Source organism: Odocoileus virginianus, unplaced genomic scaffold, assembly GCF_023699985.2.
Source record: "Odocoileus virginianus isolate 20LAN1187 ecotype Illinois unplaced genomic scaffold, Ovbor_1.2 Unplaced_Contig_47, whole genome shotgun sequence".
In the NCBI taxonomy this organism is placed as follows: domain Eukaryota; kingdom Metazoa; phylum Chordata; class Mammalia; order Artiodactyla; family Cervidae; genus Odocoileus; species Odocoileus virginianus.
In genome coordinates, this window is record NW_027224364.1 from 174344 (window position 1) to 196393 (window position 22050).

The 22050-nt window shown below is 42.2% G+C and overlaps 1 pseudogene; it reads left to right on the forward strand.

Moving 5' to 3' along the window:
• Positions 1 to 905: 905 nt before the first annotated feature.
• LOC110141949 (chromodomain Y-like protein pseudogene) lies at positions 906 to 2577 on the forward strand (annotated as a pseudogene).
• The last annotated feature ends 19473 nt before the right edge of the window (positions 2578 to 22050 follow it).

Below are 22050 nucleotides of genomic sequence, written 5' to 3' on the forward strand. Positions count from 1 at the left end.
GTGAGGTAAAACCCAAAGGAGGTTCTGGCAGGAAAACAGGATGAGAAATTTGTGAGGGTGCATGTTGAGAAGACCTTTGCTCTTGAGGCTCACACACCACTGGGCAAGCACCACCCCTTCCTTCCTGGGAATACTAATCAGCCACAGGTGGTGATTTCCTTCTCGGGGTCATCCAGCACAACCCAAAGCATGCATTTATCTCCCTCATCCACAACACCATGTTAAAACAAAGCCTGGCTATTGCCCCTAGGGATTTGACCATTAGTCCTCAAGTTGAAACAAGAACGTGCCAAGTGGTGCAAGAGAAAGTGGATGTACTCAGTGCATTCTCACAGCTTGAGGACAGGGGTTTCAGATTGGAGACTAGAAAACTGAGAGCTAGATGAAGACTGAGTAAAGGAGGTGGGATGGAAAACGTTTCTCAAAAGTGGCCCAGAATTGAATGGTCTTCAAAGTGCATTAACACCAGTTGTAGGAGGAAAGTGAAATCATTCTCACTTGTTATCATGGAGGGATTTGTGGCAAGATAACCAAAAGTATATAATATTGTAACATGAGAGACAATTGAATGAAAGGCTGAAAACCAGCTGGGAAGCTTGGTTTGGAGGAGACACACTCTCCCTGCCATGTGAACAATCTGTGTTGACTTAGAGAGATGAGGATAGCAGTTGAGACTGGCAGGCTCTTTAGGATCATAAAAAATGCCTCATTTCTGCTACCAAATCATCTCAGCTTCTCCCCATCCACCCTCAGAGTTTTCAGGATGAGGCTTTGTGATGCCAAGGCCGGTGGAGGGCTGCCATTGGCTGGGGAATGGACATCCTGACGTCATAATCATAAGGGTGTGGTCCCCTAGGTATAGGGGTGTTCAGGGGCTCTGGAGCAGACCACTGGGAGTCTTCAAAATGAATAACGTGGTCTGGGTGGCCCTGCCCCATGCCACAACCATAGCCTCTGAGGATCTGTATGAGGTTGAAAGGATCCTTGATAAGAGGAAAAGCAACAAAGGGAAGACAGAGGATTTAGTTCAGTGGAAAGGCTACAACAGCCAGGATGATACCTGGGAGCCAGAGCAGCACCTTGTGAACTGCAAGGAGTGCATGCCCAACTTCAACGGCTGCACAGTGAGAAGCAGAAGGAGGGCACCTTCTCCAGAGTCAACCGGACCTCTGCAAACAAAGGCCAGAAGTGGATTTCCAGATCCACCAACAGCAGCTTCTCCAAGGCTGCCCCCAAGGCCCTAGTGGTGGGCAAGGAGCAGGAGGACAAGGGCAGCCTGCTGGTAGCCAGAAGTTCAAGAAGAACCCTACGCCCATCCTGGCCACCTGCAAGGACACGGACCTTGCCCAGTCTGACATCAAGATCCTCGTGCCCAAGAGTCCCATCAAGGGAGCACCACGGTGCACGGCTTTCAGGAGGAGAGCTGCTAGAAGCTGGACCCTGTGGATCAGGGGTCGGAGAACACACAGGCCACAGAGGCCACAGCCAAGAAGCCAGCTGGGGCCCTTCAGGGCCCGGTGGTGGTACGGGCGTGGATGGGGAGCTTGCAGCGGATACACCTGCTGGTGCAACAGGTGCCTTGCATTGGAGGCCACGAACACGGGGCTGGCCGTTAACATGAAAGGCACCTCCCCATTCATGGATGACCTGATGGCTAATGGGATGACCTCCCTGCAAACGTCAGTCATGGGCAACGGCCTCGAAGAGGAAGTTCATCAAGGACAGGCTAGACCAACCCTTTGACAAGCTGCTGCGCTTGCACTTGTGGCAGACCGACAGTGCCTCCAGCTACCGTAACATCGTGGTCCGGAAGCAGGACGGCTTCACCCACATCCTGCTGTCCACCAAGTCGTCCGAGAACAACTCGCTGAACCCGGAGGTGATGAAGGAGCTGCAGAGCGCACTGAGCATGGCTGGGGCCGACGACAGCAAGCTGGTGCTTCTCAGTGCCATTCTGCTGTGGCCTGGACTTCATTTACTTCATCTGGCGCCTGACCGACGACCTCAAGAGGGAGAGTGCCAGGATGGTTGAGGCCATCAGAAGCTTCGTGAACACCTTCATCCGGTTCAAAAAAAAAAAAAAGCCTATTATCGTAGCCATGAATGGCCCGGCCACTAGGCTAGGAGCATCCATCCTGCCTCTTTGTGACCTGGTCTGGGCCAATGAAAAGGCGTGGTTCCAGATGCCCTATACCACCTTCAGACAGAGTCCAGATGGCTGTTCCACGGTTATGTTCCCCAAGATTATGGGAAGAGCATCTGACAGTGAAATGCTGCTCTGCGGGCGGGAGCTAATGGCACAGGAGGTGTGCGGAAAAGGACTGGTGTCCCGGGTGTTCTGGCCTGGGAATTTCACCCAAGACATCATGGACCGAATCAAGGAGCTTGTCTCTTGCAACCCTGTCTTACTGGAGGAATCCAAGTCCCTTGTGTGCTGCAACATGAGGTTGGAACTGGAGGAGGCCAACGAGCGGGAGTGCAAGGTGCTGAAGAAGATCTGGGGCTCGGCGCAGGGCATGAACTCCATGCTCAAGTACCTGCAGAGGAAGATCGATGAGTTCTGATGGCCGGGCCGCCCGACCTACCAGGCTTCACTGGGCTGGACCTCACAGCCCAGGCCAGGGTTGCCTGGAACTCCCACTGGGAAGCAGGACTTGAGACAGCCAAGCTATTTATTGCCAAGGAGTTTTGAAGTCCTGTAACTTCAAAATAAATAACTGCAAAACTCCTTAGTCCAAATGTCATTATTTTATGCTTAATACACACACAAGTGTAAAAGTATAATGGTGCGCTCTGGGCTGCTCTTTGAGGCTCTAATTTTTATATCTTCAGCTAGTACTGTTTAAAAAAAAAATTGTGTTTTCTTGGTTCGGGTGCCAGCAAAGTCTGAAAGAATGTTTGTTTTCCCTTGTTTTTTCCTTCTGGAAGCTAATAAAGAGGTGTTAGCCAGCCTCACCATCCCCACCCCAAGTCGAAAAATGGAAAGATCTGAGATGTACCCTTATCTCCAAGAGGTCCTAAGCCTCAGTGATCACAAATTCTAAATCAAATGGAAGGCTTATATTTTAGGATGAGTACTTCTGGTTAAACACCCACTGATGGAAATACCCTGGAAGTAAAATACACCTGCGATCCATGCTGAGATATCAGTTGATTGTTCCCTCTTTTTAAATGTTTGATTTTGTGCAGTTAACCATGAAGTCAAGGTGCAAGCTCAAATTTTCAATGTGTCCCCTACGAAAGCATTAGCAAGGGTTTTCCAGACAGAGATTTTCCAATGTTAAGTATGGAATTCTCCATGTTTCATAATTGGACAGAATAGAACCGACTGTCCTAAGAAATATGGAATGATGTGTATCTTACAGTTGAGAATATGAGGGTATATTTTTTCTGCATGCATTTTGAAATTCTGGATATTTCATATGAGAAAATCCATATGATGGTTTTCTGAAGAAAATATGTAATATGCAAGAATAGCCATCGAGACCAGTGGAAACAGATTTTCCTATATGTTATTTTTATGTTTCATGTATAGAAAAACTGATCCAGATAATGTTACGGGAATTATTGAATTCCTTTTTACTCTGAATTCCATGTATGATGCCGATGTCAATTTTCTAATGCCACGTAGGTATCGTCTATGTTTCACATTTGAACTCTGGCCACTCATTTTGTACATGAACAGAAAATACTCTATAGGTCACAGATAAACATCTCTGTCCACATTTTCACACATGAAGCACTGGATCTTCCGTACAACACATAAGAAATTCCATCCACACTGAGATCTCAATTCCATATCATTCAGATACGAAAGGCTGTACAATGAATTTATCCATACAAATCTGAAAACTATATAGCTCACTCAGGAAAATAGGGTGCTGAGTTTACTCAATGAAGTAGGAATTCTTAGCATTTTCCCTATGAACATTTTGGTGGTGGCTTGTTGTCAAGATATGCTGAGTTGTATTTTGTGCTACCAAAATCTAGAGGCTGATTTACTTTCAGGTAATGTGAAATTCCCTATACGTCCAAAGTGAAAATTTGGACAGGGATTCCCTTATCTCAAACTCGGAATTTGCCACATTTCATATATGACCATTTGCTATTGGTCGCCCTAAGGCACAGATAAACAATACAGAACAGGATTTATCTCTATTACGTGAGGGAAAATCTGGGCACCATTGTTTCTTCATGAAATATGGAAGTATAGGTCATTCTCTTATATATATCAAGACAGATATTTTTTTCTGCCTGAAAGTACAGAATTCTCTGTATCTCCTCTATCTGGGTGAAAATATTCTCCCAGGCAAGGTGTAACCTCTATATTTCACTGATAAAAACCCAGTGGGGATATTTCTGGAAGAGGCATGGTAATCTCTGCATTGCATAAGAACTAGTGGTCCTTCAGCTACTGAAACAGTTGTGTTCCCTCTTTGTTTTGTTTGTTTGTTTGCTTTTGCTTTTTTGTCTGTATGACTTGAAAGAGTGTGTCTTTATATGAATGTCTAGTGAGGCCTATGTTTGTGTGTGTTTCTGTATGGGAGGATGGTATTCTCTGGCACACCATAGACAGAGAAATGAAGGCAAGAGTAATGAGACATGCAGCAAACAGAGGAGGAATCAGGAGGTGTGCAGAAAATGGGGAGTCTAACTGACAGGGCACAGTGTCCCTTCCAGGACAAAACAGAGGAAAGGAAGGCTACTAACAACTCAGGATAGTGGGTCCACTAATCTGGAATGACATTGAGAGAATGAACATGGTCAAAATTCCACTGTGCTGTTGCCTGTGTTTTTATCTGGAAGCAGGGATACGTGCGTGAGGCATTGGTGGCTGTAAATCAGGAGTTGTGGGTCTTTGAAATGATGGCCTTCAGTCTCATCAGACTGGCAGGTGAGTTAACCTGTGCAAATGGTGGATGAAGCAAGGACACGACCGGGGAAAGTGGTGAGGTCTGTATATATGAAACTAGCACAACATTAACTAATAAGTTAACTATGTTGTTGTTCAGCCTACAAGTTGTGTCTGATGTTGAGATCCCATGGACTGCAGCATGCCATGCTTACCAGTCCTTCGCCACCTATCAGAGTTTGCTCAAACTCATGTCCATTGAGTTGGTGATGCCATGCAACCATCTCATCTTCTGTTTCCCCCTTCTCCTCCCACCTTCAGTCTTTCCCAGCATCACGGTCATTTCCAGTGAGTCAGCCATTTGCGTCAGATGGCCAAAGGATTGAAGATTTAACTAAGTTAACCATACTCCAACATAAAATTTAAAAAAAATAATAATAATCATTTAAATTTGTGATGTTGGATTCATCCTTGGCCAAGAGATGAATCACTCTTTTACTTCCTAAGTGTACACACTCACACACATATGCCCAGACACACACACACACACACACACACACACACACACACACACACACATACACACACACATCTATATTGGGACAGCCACAGCTGACTCAGGGCAGCCAACAAACTTCTCGCTTTGCTGTCTTGCTCATCACTCTATGTAAAGAAGGCTTGACACCCAGGTCTTACCTTTTCCCTACCAGCTTCACGATCTTATGCGATCCTTTCACCAGGCAGTTGGCCTCTTTTCTAAACCCAGACCGACAGATGTCTTTGACGCGCCCAATGTCTTCTCCAGCCAGCAGGTGTCCTACAATCCCAGGTTGCTCTTTTCTTTGACCAAGTCAGAAAGAGGGTCCGTGAGCCTCCCCTCAGCCCAAAAAAGCAAACCAGTCCCCAGGACACAGACAGGAGGATGTGACAGTGACAGCTCTGTGCCGCCCACCAGTCCTCAGACTGGCTTCAGAACAACCCAGGAGTGAAGGCATCCAGCTTGGGCCCCGATTCCCTGTGGGAGACCAGGGATGCACCCTTCCCCTGGTCTATACCCCTCCTCAGGTCGGTATCTGCAAGGCCTAACATTTACGGAAGGGACAGCAGAGTTCAAAATCACTGGAGAATACACCAGAAACAGGGGATCCAGATGGATCCCACCGCTTTCTGGACCTCCATCCCCTTCAAAAAGAAAAAAAAGAAAAAAGAAGAAAAGAAAAAATATTGTGTTTTAAATGTTTTGACAAGTTATTTCTGATACATCAACCCTGCACCTAGAGCTTCCCTGGGGGAACCATGATAAAGAATCTGCCTTCCAATGCAGCAGATATGGGTTAGTTCCCTGGTCAGGGAAGAATCCACATGCCACAGTACAAGTAAGCCTGTGCATGACAAACACTGAGCCTGGGCTCCAGAGTCTGGGGGGTACAACTACTGAGCCCACATGTCACAACGACTGAAACCTGTGTGCCCTACAACCCATGCTCCACACCAAGAGAATCCATCGCAATGAGAATGGCACATACCTCAAGTGGACAGGAGCCCTTGCTCACAATAATTGGAGAAAGCCCACATGCACCACCAACGACAGACCAGAGTAACAAGAAAAAATATATATGTCCTGCACCTAACGGTTTCTGTAACAACTTTCTTTTAATAATTTCTTCGCTTTTTTTTTCTGTATCAGCTTTATTTGCCATCTGCCGTTGTACACACGAATGAATGCATGAGTGAATGAATGAATGAATGAACTGTTAGTTGTATTCAGTGTGGTCCAACCTTCAACATCCACCCTGTTGAAAACAGGCTTCCTAAGCCCATAAGAAACCTCAGGTCTGTCAGCAGTCACTCTTCAGCCCTCCAGGGCCATGCAAACCATGTATGTGTCTTGGATGTCCTACTCTGGATACTTGTTATACACAGAATCATACATGTAGCCTTTAATGTCTGGCTTCTTTTACTCAAGATGTGTTGACCAGCTGCATCCATGTTGCCCCTTGTGTGGAAATTCCATTCCTTTCCATGACTGAGTGATATTCCATTATACCAATCGGCCACACTTGACTTATCTGTTCATCAGGGATGTATATATTTGCATTCTTTCTTCTTTGGTTATTGATCCAGTCCACTTGAGTTGCAGAGGCCTGTCTGACTCTTTGCAACCCCATGGATTGCAGGACGCCAAGCCTCCCTGTTCATCATCAACTCCCAGAGATTACTCATACTTATCTCCACTGAGTTAGTGATGTCATCCAATCATCTCATCCTCTGGCATCCCCTTCTCTTCCCACCTTCCATCTTTCGCAGCTTTTCCCAGAGTTTTGCCCAGTGAGTCATTTCTTTGCATAAGGTGGTCAAAGTATTGGAGTTTCAGCTTCAGTATTAGTCTTCCCAATGAATATTCAGGAATGAGTTCCTTCAGGATGGACTGCTTGGATCCCCTTGCAGTCCAAGGGTCTCTTAAGAGTCTTCTCCATCACCTTCTCCAACACAAAATATTTATATGTCAAAAGCATCAATTCTTTAGCATGCAGCTTTCTTTATAGTTCAAATCTAATATCCATTCATTTTGCTTTCAGTACTTCATTAACACTTGTATACATATGTTTGTGTGTAAATACGTGTCCTCATTTCCCTTGGGTGTACAGCTAAGAGTAGAATGATGGGGTCATATGGTAACTGGAATAAACATTTTCAGGACTTACTCGACTGCTTTTATATATATATGTGTGTATACATGTATATATGTATACATGTATATATGTATATATGTGTGTAAATATATATTTCACTGTGCTGTGTCTCAGTTACAGCAAGTGCCATCTTCAGTCTTCATCATAGAGTAGGGTCTTAGCTTTGAAAAATGGGATCTAGTTCCCTGACCAAAGGAATGAACCCATGAATGTAAAATATTCCCTACTCAGAGTTATGCATAGTATGTATACAGTGTACTGACAGACTCCTTTGAAGGATTTTATGACTTTATGCTGAGAATTTTCAATCTGTAAGTATTGATACCAAATTTTCACATATAGTAATAATCCAGGTAGACATCGAGTAAGCCATCAATTAAACAACCAAGTTTCTGTACCAGTGCCCTGCAAACTGTGTATTGTGCTTAGAGTCTCAGTCAACTCTGACTCTTTGTGACACCATGGACTGCAGTCTGAAAGATCCCTCTACCCATGCAGTTCTCCAGACAAAATTACTGAAGTGGGTAGCCATTTCCTTGTCCAGGGGATCTTCCAAACCCAGGAATAGAGCCTGCACTGCAAGCAGGTTCTTTACACTCTGAGCTTCAAGGAAACCCGCCCAATACCACAGTGGGTAGGCTATCCCTTCTCCAGCAGTCCTTCCCGACCCAGGAATTGAGCCAGTGTCTCCTGCACTGCAGGGAAATTCTTTACCAGTTGAACTACCAGGGAAGTCCTATGACCCATGAATGAAATCCAGCCAGCTTGGACTTCTTTGGTGGTTCAGTGGTGAAGACTCCATTCTCTCAATGTAGGGGGCCTGGGTCCCATCTCTGGCCATGGTAGACCCCACATGCTAGATGGTGTGTAAAAGCTTCCACCTGCAAATAAACCAGCAAGCTGTCTTTTGTGTGTGTGTTTGGGGGGGTGGGGTGGGGTTAAATAAATTTTTACTGAAATGCAATCACAGATTTTTGTTTATTCACTGCTACCAAAGAGAGTGGAATAGTTTAGGCCCCATAAAGCAAAAAATACTGACAAATTGTCTTGTTACTAAACAAATAAACAAGCAAACAACAAGAACAAAAACAAAAACAAATTACCAACCCCTTTTCCATACCAGAAAGCCATTCTTTTTACAAACTGCTGGGAAAACTAGCACAAAACAGATGAATATTTATATGCACACCAGGAAACAGTTTGGGGAGTTCACTGAGCTCTCAAAATATACCATTGACCTGAAAATCAATTTCAAAACTCACCAGGCCCTAGAGCAAGGAAACATTCCTCCTCTGGGAATTTCAGTACTGGAAACAAAGCCACTGACAGAATCATGGATGAAACCACATCATACCTGGACTTGTCTCTCTTCCTGGACCCAAGAACAACTCCCAAGAACATAGGTTAAGAGAGCCAATTATTGATTGTTAGTTGACACCATAAACGAAATGACTGTTCCTAACAGAACTATGAATCAATTTGTTGTCTAAAAACCAGTTTGAAATTCTAGACAATTTTCAACCCATCATAATGACAGTTCCCAACATTAATAAGCTCCCACCTGGCCAAGATTACACACTCACCCAGAAACAACCAAGGTGAAAGATATGGGGTCGAGAGTTTAGGTTTTAACATGCCCAGCTGGGAGGCCCAAGGGCTGTTTCCGATTGGAGGGTTGTCAGGCATGTAGCTGGGGTGGGTGGGAGGTTGGAGTCCTGTTACAAAATGGAGTGAATAGCAGGTGAAAGAACTTAAAGACTGGAGAGGCGGTGATGGAGACTGGCCACAAAGCAATCAGACCCATGGACAGCAGAGCATGTTGTTGTCCGGGAAGAAGAGGATGAAGAAGCAGGTTCAGTGCACTCACTCATTCATGTCTAACAATGTGCGACCCCATGAACCGTAGCATACCAGGCCTCCTGGTCCATCACCAACTCCCAGAGTCCAACCAAACCCGTGTCCATTGTGTCGGTGATGCCAACTAACCACCTCATCTACTGTTTTCCCTTCTCCTCCTGCCCTCAATCTTTCCAAGCATCAGGATCTTTTGAAATAAGTCAGCTCTCTACATCAGGTGGCCAAAGTATTGGAGTTTCAGCTTCAACCTCACAGAAGAGAAAGGAGGGGTGGGTGTCCCAAATGACACAACTCGCAGACACACACAGAGCTTTTGCATCTTAGCATCACATGAAAGCCTTTAGGTGAAACCACGATGATGGAGGAACCTGAAGGATCTTAGGATAGTTTCTGAAGGTAGCACTTCCTAAAGCAATGCATCACCTATAATGATGCAGCCATGAATTGGTTGGCTCTTCTGTCTCATGCCCACAAAGACTTGCATGAAGACTCTCTCAAAGGGCTGTTATTAACAACTGGCTAAGGGACTTGCCTGTTGGTCCAGTGGCTAAGAATCTGGGCTCTCTAATTCAGGGTCCCTGGGGGTCAGTCCCTGGTCAGGGAACATGATCCCACATGCCATAGCTCAAGATTTTGAATGCTACAATGGAGATAGAAGATCATCAAAGATCTGTCTGATTTTGAATGCTACAATGGAGATGGAAGATCATCAAAGATCTGTCTGATTTTGAATGCTACAATGGAGATGGAAGATCATCAAAGATCTGTCTAGGCCAAATATATAAAAATAATAAATAAATAAATAAATAAATAAATGTCTGGCTTTACCCTGAAGGCCAGTTTATATCATGTTATTTCCTTTCATCTGCAAAGAATTCTCAGCTCCTCAAAGATTGCCACAAAAATTGCCTTTCAAGGCCATCTACCTGCCTTACACAAACCACACTTTACCTACACTCAGAGCAAAAATTGCTCCAGGTTTTGTGTACAGAGTAGAAGGGCATCTCTGCTCATCTTGGCTTTCTTGCCAAAACAAAGTATGCATATATTTATCTTATTCATGGTGAAGAAAGCTGCAAATGAGGCAGGTTTGGAGACCTCTGGTCTGTACTCTTAACCCCATCAAACTTGTCCCTTGAGGAAGTGCTCATTAGGCTTGGACCTGGTGAAGCTCAGACCTGAAGCAGGTCTTAGTGACCCAGGATTATTGCTATGCATGCCAGCTTTGTATTATAAATAGTGCATTACACATGATGAGTTGTGCCTTGAAAGCATTGTGCATTCGAGATATTTGCACTCCTTTTATCACCGTCATCTGTTTAACCATCAAGAGGGTGTTGGGCATTGCCTGTTGCAGAGATCACTGTGTGCAGGAGCCAAAATTGGAGCAGTACTGTCCTACACCCCTCAGGCAAAGTTCTCAACATTGCTTGCTCTAGCTTAGAAAAGAAAACAACAAACAAACAAAACAAAACAAAGCACCTCCCTGCTCAAAAAGGAAAGCACACAAGGATAAATGAATCTACACCGACCTACAATGCCTCTCAATGTGCGCTGGTCAAAAGGAAAGACCCAAGCTCACTTGCCAGGTTCTATATTGTGGTTTGGATTATTCACTGGGATTCTGTTTGCTAAACTCCTCTTCCAATCCCCAGGAGTGTCCAAAAATGAGCAGACTCTCTTGCTGTCCCTGGAAAATATTTACTCTGGAAACAGCAAGAGGGAGGGAAGAAGAATAAGAAGAAAGAAAGAAAGAAAGAAAAAAACAACAGTCATTGGCGGTCTCATTTAAAGAAAACTTTTGTAATTCCAATGGAATTTACAAATGATGAAATATGTTCATCCACCAAGTCCAGGGCACCCTGATTATCCTGGGAGTCAGTACCTTCTTGGAAGTGACTGAGTCAGGGCAGTGGGGGTGAGAGGTCCAAGGCTTGGGGTGGAGATGAAAGACCATCCCTGGATGGCAACTTGAAAGTTCGGGCACAAGTTGGGGTGGACATTCCATGGGAGGTGGTCCAGACCCAGGGCCCGTTGGAAGAATGGCAGCCTGGTGAGGCAGCGCCCTGGCAGGGGAGCTGCTCAAAATAAGTCCAGAAAGAGGAAGATGAGGAATTTGACCTTGAGTTTCAGGAGCCTGAAGGATACCCTGGAGGCAGCGGTGGGTTGGGCATGGGGGTTCCCAGAAGGCCAGATTTGGAAACAGCGGAGTCACCCTGTATCATGAGGGCAGATGCATCTAGCAGCTTCCTCCTTTAGGTAGGCAGGAAAAAAAAAATCTCCCACAAAGAGGAGATCAACAGTTGGTAGTGCCTCAAAACAATGTAAGGAAGGACTTAGCTGGGAAGGCAGGTCAAGGGACATACTTGATGTATATCAAGAACGATTACATGAAAGGAGTGTGCAGTACTGATCAGAGGTGGAGCTTTGTCAGATGTGGAAATTCAAAACCACAGGGAATCAGAATGGAAGGAGAAGGAATATTTCTGTGTGGATCAGATTGCAAAGGCCATAAATCACACCCATGATTATCAGCTATGGCAAGGAAGCCATCCAGAGAAGAGCATAAAATAGCACTGGCTTCTGAAAGCCAGGCCATACATTGATGATATATGACTGGGCACATGTGTGAATTCTCTTGTTTCTGAAGAGAAAGCTGAGACATCCAGGAAAAGTATGCAATTGACAAGCAATCAGAGAGCACATCTATGGTAACAGAGAAGCCTGTCAAAAAGAAAACAAACAAAAAAAAACTTACCAGAATGTGTCTAGACTGGCATGTTCTCTCATCATTTGTCTCCATCTCCTCGCACAATCCCAGGCAGTAACGTATCACTGATCTGTGGAATTCAAGCTTCCCAGGAACTCTGATTTCAGTTCTGCCAGTCAGTTGAGTCCAACCGTTTGTGACCCCAAGGACTGCAGCATGCCAGGCCTTGCAGTCCATCACCAATTCCAGGAGATTGCTCAAAATCATGTCCATTGAGCTAGTGATAAAATCCAACCATCTCATCCTCTGTCACCCCTTTCTTCTCAAGACTTCAATCTTTCCCAGCATCAGGGTCTTTTCCAATGAGTCACTTCTTTGTATCACATAGCCAAAGTATTCAAGTTTCAGCTTCAGCATCGGTCTTTCTAATGAATATTAAGGACTGATCTCTTGAGGATGGACTGGTTGGATTTCCTTGCAGTCCAAGGGACTCTCAAGAATCATCTCCAACAACACAGTTCAAATGAATCCATTCTTCTGGTCCCAGCCTTCTTTATGGTCCATCCCTTTCAACCACACATGACTATCGGTAAAACCATAGCCTTTACTAGATGGACATTTGTGGGCAAACATATATCGTTCTCTGCTTTTCAGTACTCTGGATAGGCTTGTTACAGTTTTCCTTCCAAGGACCAGTAGCTCTAGAAACATCTTTAAGAAGTAAGTTCCATGTAATTACAATTTTGAAGTGTACTCTTTTTCAATTTTATTGTTATTATTATTTTATTTTCTTAAAGAGATGAAACTGTTCACTGGTTATTGTCCAGTGCAACCAGAAAAGAAAAGGGTAATCAATTTGCCATGGCTGACATGGGCTTGCCATATGGGACTAGTAGTAAGGAGCCTGCCTGCTAATGCAGGATAGGTAAGAGACATGAGTTTGATCCCTGAATTGGAATGATACCCTGGAAAAGGACGCAGCAACCCATTTCAATATTCTTGACAGTAGAACCCCATGGACAGAAGATTCTAGTCGTCTAAGGTCCACAGGGTCACATAAAATTGTACACAACTGAAGCAACTTAGCACAGCATACATGTCCTGAGTGTCAGGTGACTATTTCATGGGTGAGGGTGTCAATTTTTAACCCAAGTATGCAAAGCATACTCAATGACATTTTGAGTTACAACTGTGCATGATATATGTCTTGGACATTTAAAACGACCTCAAAACACAGGTGTGATTTTAGAATCACATTCTAAAGAAAAACACACCTTGATCTTGGCTCTTTCTTGTCCCTCATCATGACATTCCAGTTTCACAAAATGTGCCTTCAACATGCCATGAGAAAGTGCAAATCAAGCATGCAGTGGTTGTGGTATTAAACAATGAGTTAATGGGACATATGATGGCACAGTGCATCAATATTTGATATCCCTTAGGAAAAGTAGGTTCCACATTTTAGCCTGGAAATTCACTGGAATATCTCTTTAGAAAGGAAACTATGTGGTTATTTTCAATCTTTAGGATGGTTATACAAATTAAACTGTCTACAAATCCTGAAAACAACAAATAAAACATCAATTAGACAGGAAATTTACTTTCTTTGTGCTTGTAAAAAGCATCTTGAGAAACATAAAATGTGGTAACCACCTCCACATTCAAAAAAAAAAAAAAAAGCAAGGAAGAAACCCGCTAACATACCTCATATATTTCTGATTCAGATGAGAAAGTAAGTACTTAGTCCTGCACAAAAGAAAAGAAGGGTGTTCTCTGAAGACTCTAATACCTTCCTTCCACTCATCACCTATGTGAGGACTACATCACATGTGACCCCAAGACCAAGAAAGGCAGATGTGGCCCGGACATGGGGACAGAGCCAGGCTGATGAGTAGAGCAGGCCAATGAGATTTCTGAAATACATGGAGGTATCAAGGTTGTAGCTAGCAACCAGAAATCCACAGGGAAACGGGAAATAATCTGTGTGCTCAAGGAGATCTTTTAAGAAATAGAGTGTGTGGTCTTCCTGGTAGTATAGTGGATTAGAGTTCCCCACCAATGCATGGGAGACAGGTTCAAGTCCTGATCTGGGAGGATCCCACATGCTGCACAGTAACTAGTCCCAGAGCCAATACGATTGCACCAGTGGTCTAGATCCTGAGAGACCTAATCACTGAGATTACATGAGGAAAGTATGGAAGTCCTAACATCCTAGAGCCTGAACTCTGCAACAAGAGAATCTACCACAATAAATCTGTGCACCACAACTGAGAATGAACAGTGTTAGTGGCTCAGTCATTTCCGACTCATTGGTACCCCATGGATGCATTGTATCCCAGCAGGCTCCTCTGTCCACGGGATTGTCCAAGCAAGAACTCTCGAATGGATTGTCATGCTCTCCTCCAGGGAATCTTGCCAACCCAGAGATTGAAATCAGTTCTCCTGAATTGCAGACAGATTCTTAACCATTTGAGCCACCAGGGAATCCCACCACAACTACTGGGTAGCCCACCACAACTACTAGGTAGACCGTACTTGCTGTGACCAGAGAAAGCACTTGTGCAACAAGGAAGACCCAACACAGCGAAAAACAAATACATTAATTGTTGTTCAGTCACTCACTCATGTCCCACTCTTGGCAGCCCTATGGACTGCACCCCACAATTCTTCCCTGTCCTTCACCAACTCCTGAAGTTTACTGAGACTCACATCCATTACTTCAGGATGCCATCCAACCATCTCATCCTCTGTTGCCTCCTTCTCCTTCTGCATTCAATCTTTCTCAGCATCAAGGTCTTTCCCAAAAAGTTGGCTCTTCCCATTCAGTAGAAAAATTATTGGAGCTTCAGGTTCAGCATCAATGCTTCCAATGAATATTCAGGGTTGATTGCCTTGATGATGTACTTGTTTGACATCCTTGCACTTCAAGGGACTCTTCATCAATAGCACAGTTCAAAAACATCATATACATAAAAAAAAACTGCAATTTTTTTTTAATTTTCCATTTATTTTTATTAGTTCGAGGCTAATTACTTTACATCATTACAGTAGTTTTTGTTATACATTGAAATGAATTAGCCATGGGTTTACATGTATTCCCCATCCCAGTCCCCCCTTGATGTTTCAAGAGAAAAACTGCAATTTTTTAAAAAGAATGAAATGCACAGGGAAAGACATGTTCATCAGGGCGTCAGTGATTTTAATTCAGAACCCAAGCAATAATTGATAGGAAACACTTACAGCAGTGTTCAAGTCTGAGCCCAGAGCCCATGGCATCCCCAGTGGAAGACAAAGCCCAAGATACATGCCAGATCTCCAGGAGGGGTGAATGTCCAGAACAACATGGCTTTGCAGATTCCTGACCTCAGTGGCAGGACAGCACTCCAAAGAACACAGGGCAGCCTATGGAGGCAATGCTGTCTGGAGTGCCATGCTCAGGGTTCACTTTCTGAACATCCATGCCAGGCGAAGGGAAGTCACAATCCAGGAAAAAGGTGTGCAGTGAACACCCATTCCACTGCCACACCAGTTAGCAATGCAGGGTGTCTTAAGTTCAAGGCACCCGTCACCAGCTGACTGGGAACTGGTGCTGAAGAAGTGGGCCGAAATACAGGTCTTGGATGCAGTCTCAACAATGGCAGCATGATCACTGTTCATGTCCAAGGCAAACCAGTCAATATCACTATCTATTCCAAGTCTAGGTCCTGGCCAGTGAAGCTGAAGAAAATGAAGTGGAACAGTTCCAATCAGACCTACAAGACCTTCTACAACTAAAACCCCCCCAAAATATCATTCATTTTAGGCAACTGGGATGCAAAATAGAAAGTCAGTAAACACCTGGCATAACAGGAAAATTTGGCCTTGGAGTAACAGAATGAAACAGGCCAAAGGTTAATAGAGTTTTGACAAGAGAACACACCGTCAGAGCAAAAACCAATTACCAAGAACACAAGAGAAGATGTTCAACATGGACATCACCAGATAGCTGACACCAGAAGCAGATTGATTATGTTCTTTGCAGCCAAAGATGGAGAATTATTTTACAGTCAGCAAAAACAAGACTGAGGACTGACTGTGGCTCATATCATGAACTCCATATTGCCAAATTCAGACTGAAATTGAAGAAAGTAGGGAAAACCACTAGATCATTAAGTTAGTACCTAATGAAATCCTTTAGGATTATACAGTGACAGTGAGAAATAGATTCAGGGGACTATTTCTGATACTCAGAGTGGCCGATGGACTGTGGATGGAAGTTCGTGATAATCTACAGGAGACAGGGAGTAAGACCATATCAAAGAAAAAGCAATACAAAAAAAGCAAATTGGCTGTTTGAGGAGACCTTACAAATATTTCTGAAAAGAAGAGAAGTGAACAGCAAAGGAGAAAAGGAAAAATATACCCATTTGAATGTAGAGTTCCAAAGAAAAGCAAGGAAAGATAAGAAAGCCATTCTCAGTGATCAATGCAAAGAAATAGAGCAAGACAATAGAGTGGGAAAGACTAGAGATCTCCTCAAGAAAATTAGAATTGCCTAGGGAAAATTTTATACAAGGATGGGCACAATAAAGGACAGAATCCCTATGGACCTAACAGAAGCAGAAGGCATTAAGAAGAGGTGGCATGACTATACAGAAGAATTTTACAAATGATCACCACAAGCCACAAAATCATGATGATGTGATCACTCACCTAGAGCCAGACATCCTGGAATGTGAAGTCAAGTAGGCTTTAAATCATCACTCTGAACAAAGGTAGTGGATGTGTAAGAATACCAGTGAAGCCATTTCAAATCCTAAAAGATGATGCTGTGGAAATGCATTCGATAGGTCAGCAAATTTGGAAAACTCAGCCATGGCCACAGGACTGGAAAAGATCAGTTTTCATCCCAATCCCAAAGAAAGGCAATTCCAAAGAATGCTCAAACTACCACAAAGATGCACTCATCTCAAATGCTTGCAAACTAATGCTCAATCTTCTCCAAGCCAGGTTTCAAAAATACATAAACTATGAACTACCACATGTTCAAACTGGCTTTAGGAAAGTCAGAGGAAAGAAAGGTCAAATTTCTTACATGATAAAGTACCAATAAAGCAAGAGGGTTTCAGAAAAGCAGCTATTTCTACTTTATTGACGATGCCCAAGCCTTTCACAATGTGGATAACATTAAGCTGTAAAGAATTCTGAATGAGATGGAAATAGCAGAACACCTGATCTGCCTTTTGAGAAAACTGTACGCAGGTCAGGAAAAAAAGAACTGGGCATGAAACAACAGACTGGTTTCCAAGAGGAAAAGGGGTACATCACAACTGAATATCATCACCCGTGTTATTGTAATTATATGCAGAGTATATCTTGAGAAATGCAGGCTGGTTGGAGGACAAGCTGGAATCAAGATTGTCAGGAGAACTATCAATAACCTCAGATATGCAGATTATATCGTCCTTACAGAAGAATGTGAAGAAGAACTAAAGAGCCCCTTTCTTGAAATGAAAGTGGAGAGTGAAAAAGTTGGCTTAGAGCTCAGCATTCAGAAAATGAAGATCACAGCATCTATTCCCGTCAGTTCATGACAAATAGATGCAAAACTGGAAACACCTGCAGACTTTTTTTTTCTCTGTTCTTTTGGTCTGCAAAATCACTAGATATGGTGATTGTAGCCATGAAATTAAAAGACATTTACTCCTGGAAGGCAAGCTATGTCCAACATACAGAACATATTAAAAAGTAGAGACATTACTTTGGCAACAAGATCCATCTAGTCAAGGCTATGATTTTTTCAAGTAGTCATATGCACATGTTTTAGTTGAAGTATGAAGAAAGCTGAGCACTGAAGAATTAATGGTTTTGAACTGTGGTGTTGAAAAAACCTCTGGTGAGTCCCTTAGACTGCAAGGAGATCCAACCAGATCATTCAAAAAGACATCAGTGCTAGGTTTTCATTGAAAGACTGATATTAAAGCTGAAATTCCAGTATTTTAACCATCTGATGTGAAGAGCTTACTCATTGAAAATTTCCTGATACTATGGATGATTGAGGGCAGGAGGAGAAGGGGAAGACAGAGGATGAGATGGTTGGATGGCATCACCAACTAAATGGAAATGAATTTGGGTAAAATCCAGGAGTTGGTGATGGACAGGGATGCTTCCGGGGTCCAGCCTCAGCAGGATCCAGGGGTATCCTCAGGATAAATGGCATTGGCGGGACAGAGAGAGAGAGACAGAGATAGAGAGACAGACAGAGACAGAGAGACCAGGCTGGGGTTGTGCAGCAGAGTCTGGCAAATATTTATTTTTTACTGTAGCTTTTATATTTTAAGTTAGTACATTTTAAGGGGAAAATAGTTTAATATTACATCAGCTTGTCCTTCACAAAACCAGGGTGTTTCTGCATACTTTTTTGTGAGAGTCTTTTGCATCATCTTCTGGCCTTGTGTCCTATTGACATTTTAAGAACTAGGTGAATGCAAGGTTGTTTTCTGTAATATATTCTTTATTGAACACAAATGTCAGTCTTTTTGCAGAAATTATCAGTTAAATTTTCTAAGTTTTACCACACTAAGACTCTGCAGCTCCAGTGAGGCAGCCCCTCTTTAGCACTCATGGTAAAAAGAACAATTCTAAACTCATATTTCTAAATCTATAACTATAACCACCTTTAGAATAATATTGTTTTTGTGTTCTCCAATAGGGCTTCCTCAATCGCTGAAGGTCTCTCTGCCTATTAGGGCCTGTTGTGTGATCAAGTTATTTATTCTGTTCATGATTAAGCTGTTGTGAGCAGTCATGTGCATTAGTATGCATTTGCCAAACAGGCTAGAATGCCAGCAAAGGGGTCTAAATTGAATCACTCCTTTCATCCTGGATAACCTTATAGGATCCCACCGTCCAGTGGACATATTGGCTAAAGTTCTAAGTTGATTCTGGTTGGAAAGAGATTGGAGAAGGCCTTCGACCTCTGTCACAGAAATTAGGGAGTACTGTCATATAGTATGCATCAAAAAGACATATCATCTTTAAGGTGAGCACTGGGGCAGCTTTTTGAAATCCCTGAAGTCCTGATCTGCCTTGCTTGTCAGGTCTTCTGCTCATGGCCTTGTCATGGGTGGGATCTTGTGTGCTGGCTCCCAGTAGGTGGTTTTTTGTGCTATGGTTCATGTGGTCGCAACGAGTTGGACACAACTGAGTGACTGACATGTGACCCTCGTTCCAACTGAACTGAGATAAATTGTCATTTTGTTAAGTGATTTGGGTTGATTATGCTGATTTTTTTTTCACTTGTATTGTTGACTATGTAAGTCACTTTCACATTTTTTCTGAAGATCCCTTTTGCTTCTGAGTTTTCTTATGTTTTTACTTCTCTGAACAGCTTTTGATTTCTCCATCAATTTTGAAAGAGATACTTCTCAGGTCCAGTAATCTTGGTGGTACAGGTTTCCCACTCAGTACTCAAAATGTATTCTTCCACTCCTTTCGGGCCTGCAGACTTTCTCGTGAAAGAGCAACTCTCAAGATATGGGGTTTCCTTTGTATGTGGCATGTTGCTTCTCCCTTATTGCTTTTGATATTCTTTCTCTGTTTAACTTTTGCTACTTTGATTAGTATGTGTCTTGAAATATTTCTCCTTGGGTTTGTCCAGTATGAGGCTGTTTGTGCTTCTTGAAATTGTATATTTCCTTTTCCTCATTGGGGAAAATTTCAACTCTAGTCCCTTCAAAAATTGTTCCCATACCGTTTCTTCCTCTCTTCTTTTTCTGGGGCTCCTATAATTGGAATATTGGTGCATTTAATATTGTCGCAGATATCTCTGAGAGTATGCTGTGTTCTTCTCCTTCTTTTTACTTTATTGTGCTCTTTAGCAGTTATTTCATCCATTTTACCTTCCATCTTACTGATTCATTCTTCTGCTTCAGATAGTCTGCTATTGATTTATTTTAGTGTCTCTTATTTCAGTAGTTATGTTGTTTGTCTCTAAGTTTATTCTTCAATTCATCTAGGGATTTTTTCATTGATTCTTGCACTTTCTCCGTTTTGTTTTCAAATTGTTGATCATATTTACTATCATTTTTTTTCTGAATCCTTCTTCAGAAATATATTTCTTTTTCATTTTTTGAACTTCTGTGTTTCTAGCTTGTTCCTCATTTGTGTAGTATTTTTCTGACTTTTCATTGTCTTTTTAAACTTCTTTTGTTTCAGCTCTCTTAACCCAGGCTTCAAGGTTTAATTCTTTCTTCCTTTCTTACTAAGGTCCATCCAGTGTTTTGCATATGGTGCTTCTGGGTGAGATATGTGATAAGTTATTCTTTGTTTGTTTTTCCTCTGATGGGCAAGGCTAAGTAAGTTGGCAGTTCCGTCCGCTGATGATTGGCTTTTTATTTTTGTTTTGTTTGTTTGTTTTCCAGCTTAGGTGTCCCTCACGGGATGCAACTCATGGTTGGGTGATGTTGGATCTTGTGTTCAAGTGGTTTCCTATCTGTGTCTTCACAGTATTTGATATCCTCGAGAGTTAGTTCTCTGGTAGTCTTGGATAGTGGAGTGAGTGCTCAGGGCTTGATCTCCTGTCAGGAATGAAGATTCCACAAGAGGTTTGTTGTGGCATTAACCATGAGAAAAGTTCAAATATGGGACATCAAAGATAGACTCCAGCCAAATGGCAGTTACAAAATCAGGCTAGTAATAATGAAAATAATCCAACCTGCATATATGTGTTTATATACATTGTATTTATGTGTACATATATATATATACACACACACACAAAGACACACACCCATTACCAAAGTGAAAGGAGTCCAATGAACATAAAATATATATTTATGTATATTGTGTGTGTATATATATACATATATATACGTATGCCCATATATGTGTATATATATGCCTATATATGTATGTATATATATACTCACCCACACAACCATTATCCAACTGAAAAGAGTTTGGTAAACAATAAAACACAGTAATCAAAACACAAAATAAAACAATTCCATATTATATTTACGTGTTAAGAAAAAAACTATTGTCTACACTTGAAATCAAAACTAAATCATCGTGCCAAGGGATTTACACTGATGAAAACAAAACTAACAAATATATTGATAGGAAAGTAAAGAAGATAAAGAAAATATTGATATTCAGATTTAAATAGAGGGAATTGAAGAGGGCTTGTATATGTTAGATATTAACTGCAAAGGGAAAAGAAATGTAGGATAGGCAAACAAAGGAATAAATGGGAAAACAGATTATAGGTTAAAAATTATTTCAATTAAAATTATAAAAAAGAGAAAAAAGTGGAAGAAGAAGAAATCAAAGAAACAATAACAAAAGAAAGATAAAAAAATCTTAAGCCATACTGCACAGTGTAGAGCCAGAATTTTATAGCAAGAATAAAATGAGTGACTGAAATTACACATATACATATACAGCCATAAGGAAAATCAAGAGTCCAACAAAATAGGGTAAAATAGTTCGACCTGTCACACACAGAAAATCAGATATTACATCTACCAGAAGAATAGTAATTAAGGACAAAGAAGAAAACAAAACTAGGGAATAAGGCCAATAAGGCCAATTGAGGAGTAAAGCAAAGAAAATAAAACTAAAACGTTGATAGGAAAGGAAATAAAAAAGAGAAAGAATGGATATGCAAAGGTAAAAGAGGTAGAGGAATGATATTTATATACATTACAGATTAACCAAAAGGGGAAAAGAAGAGGAGGATAGGCAAAGAAACGAATCAATGTAGAAAACAATAAAAAATATTAAAAATATTAAAGATATTTAAAGTTCAAAGTGGGTAACAAATGGAAGAAGATAATGAAAATGAGAAAGCAAAACAAAATTCCAGAGAGCAGCAAAAGACCAACGTAGAGGCAGAGGTGTATAACAAAAATAAAAAGTGTGACCGGATATGCACATACACATATACACCCGTAAGG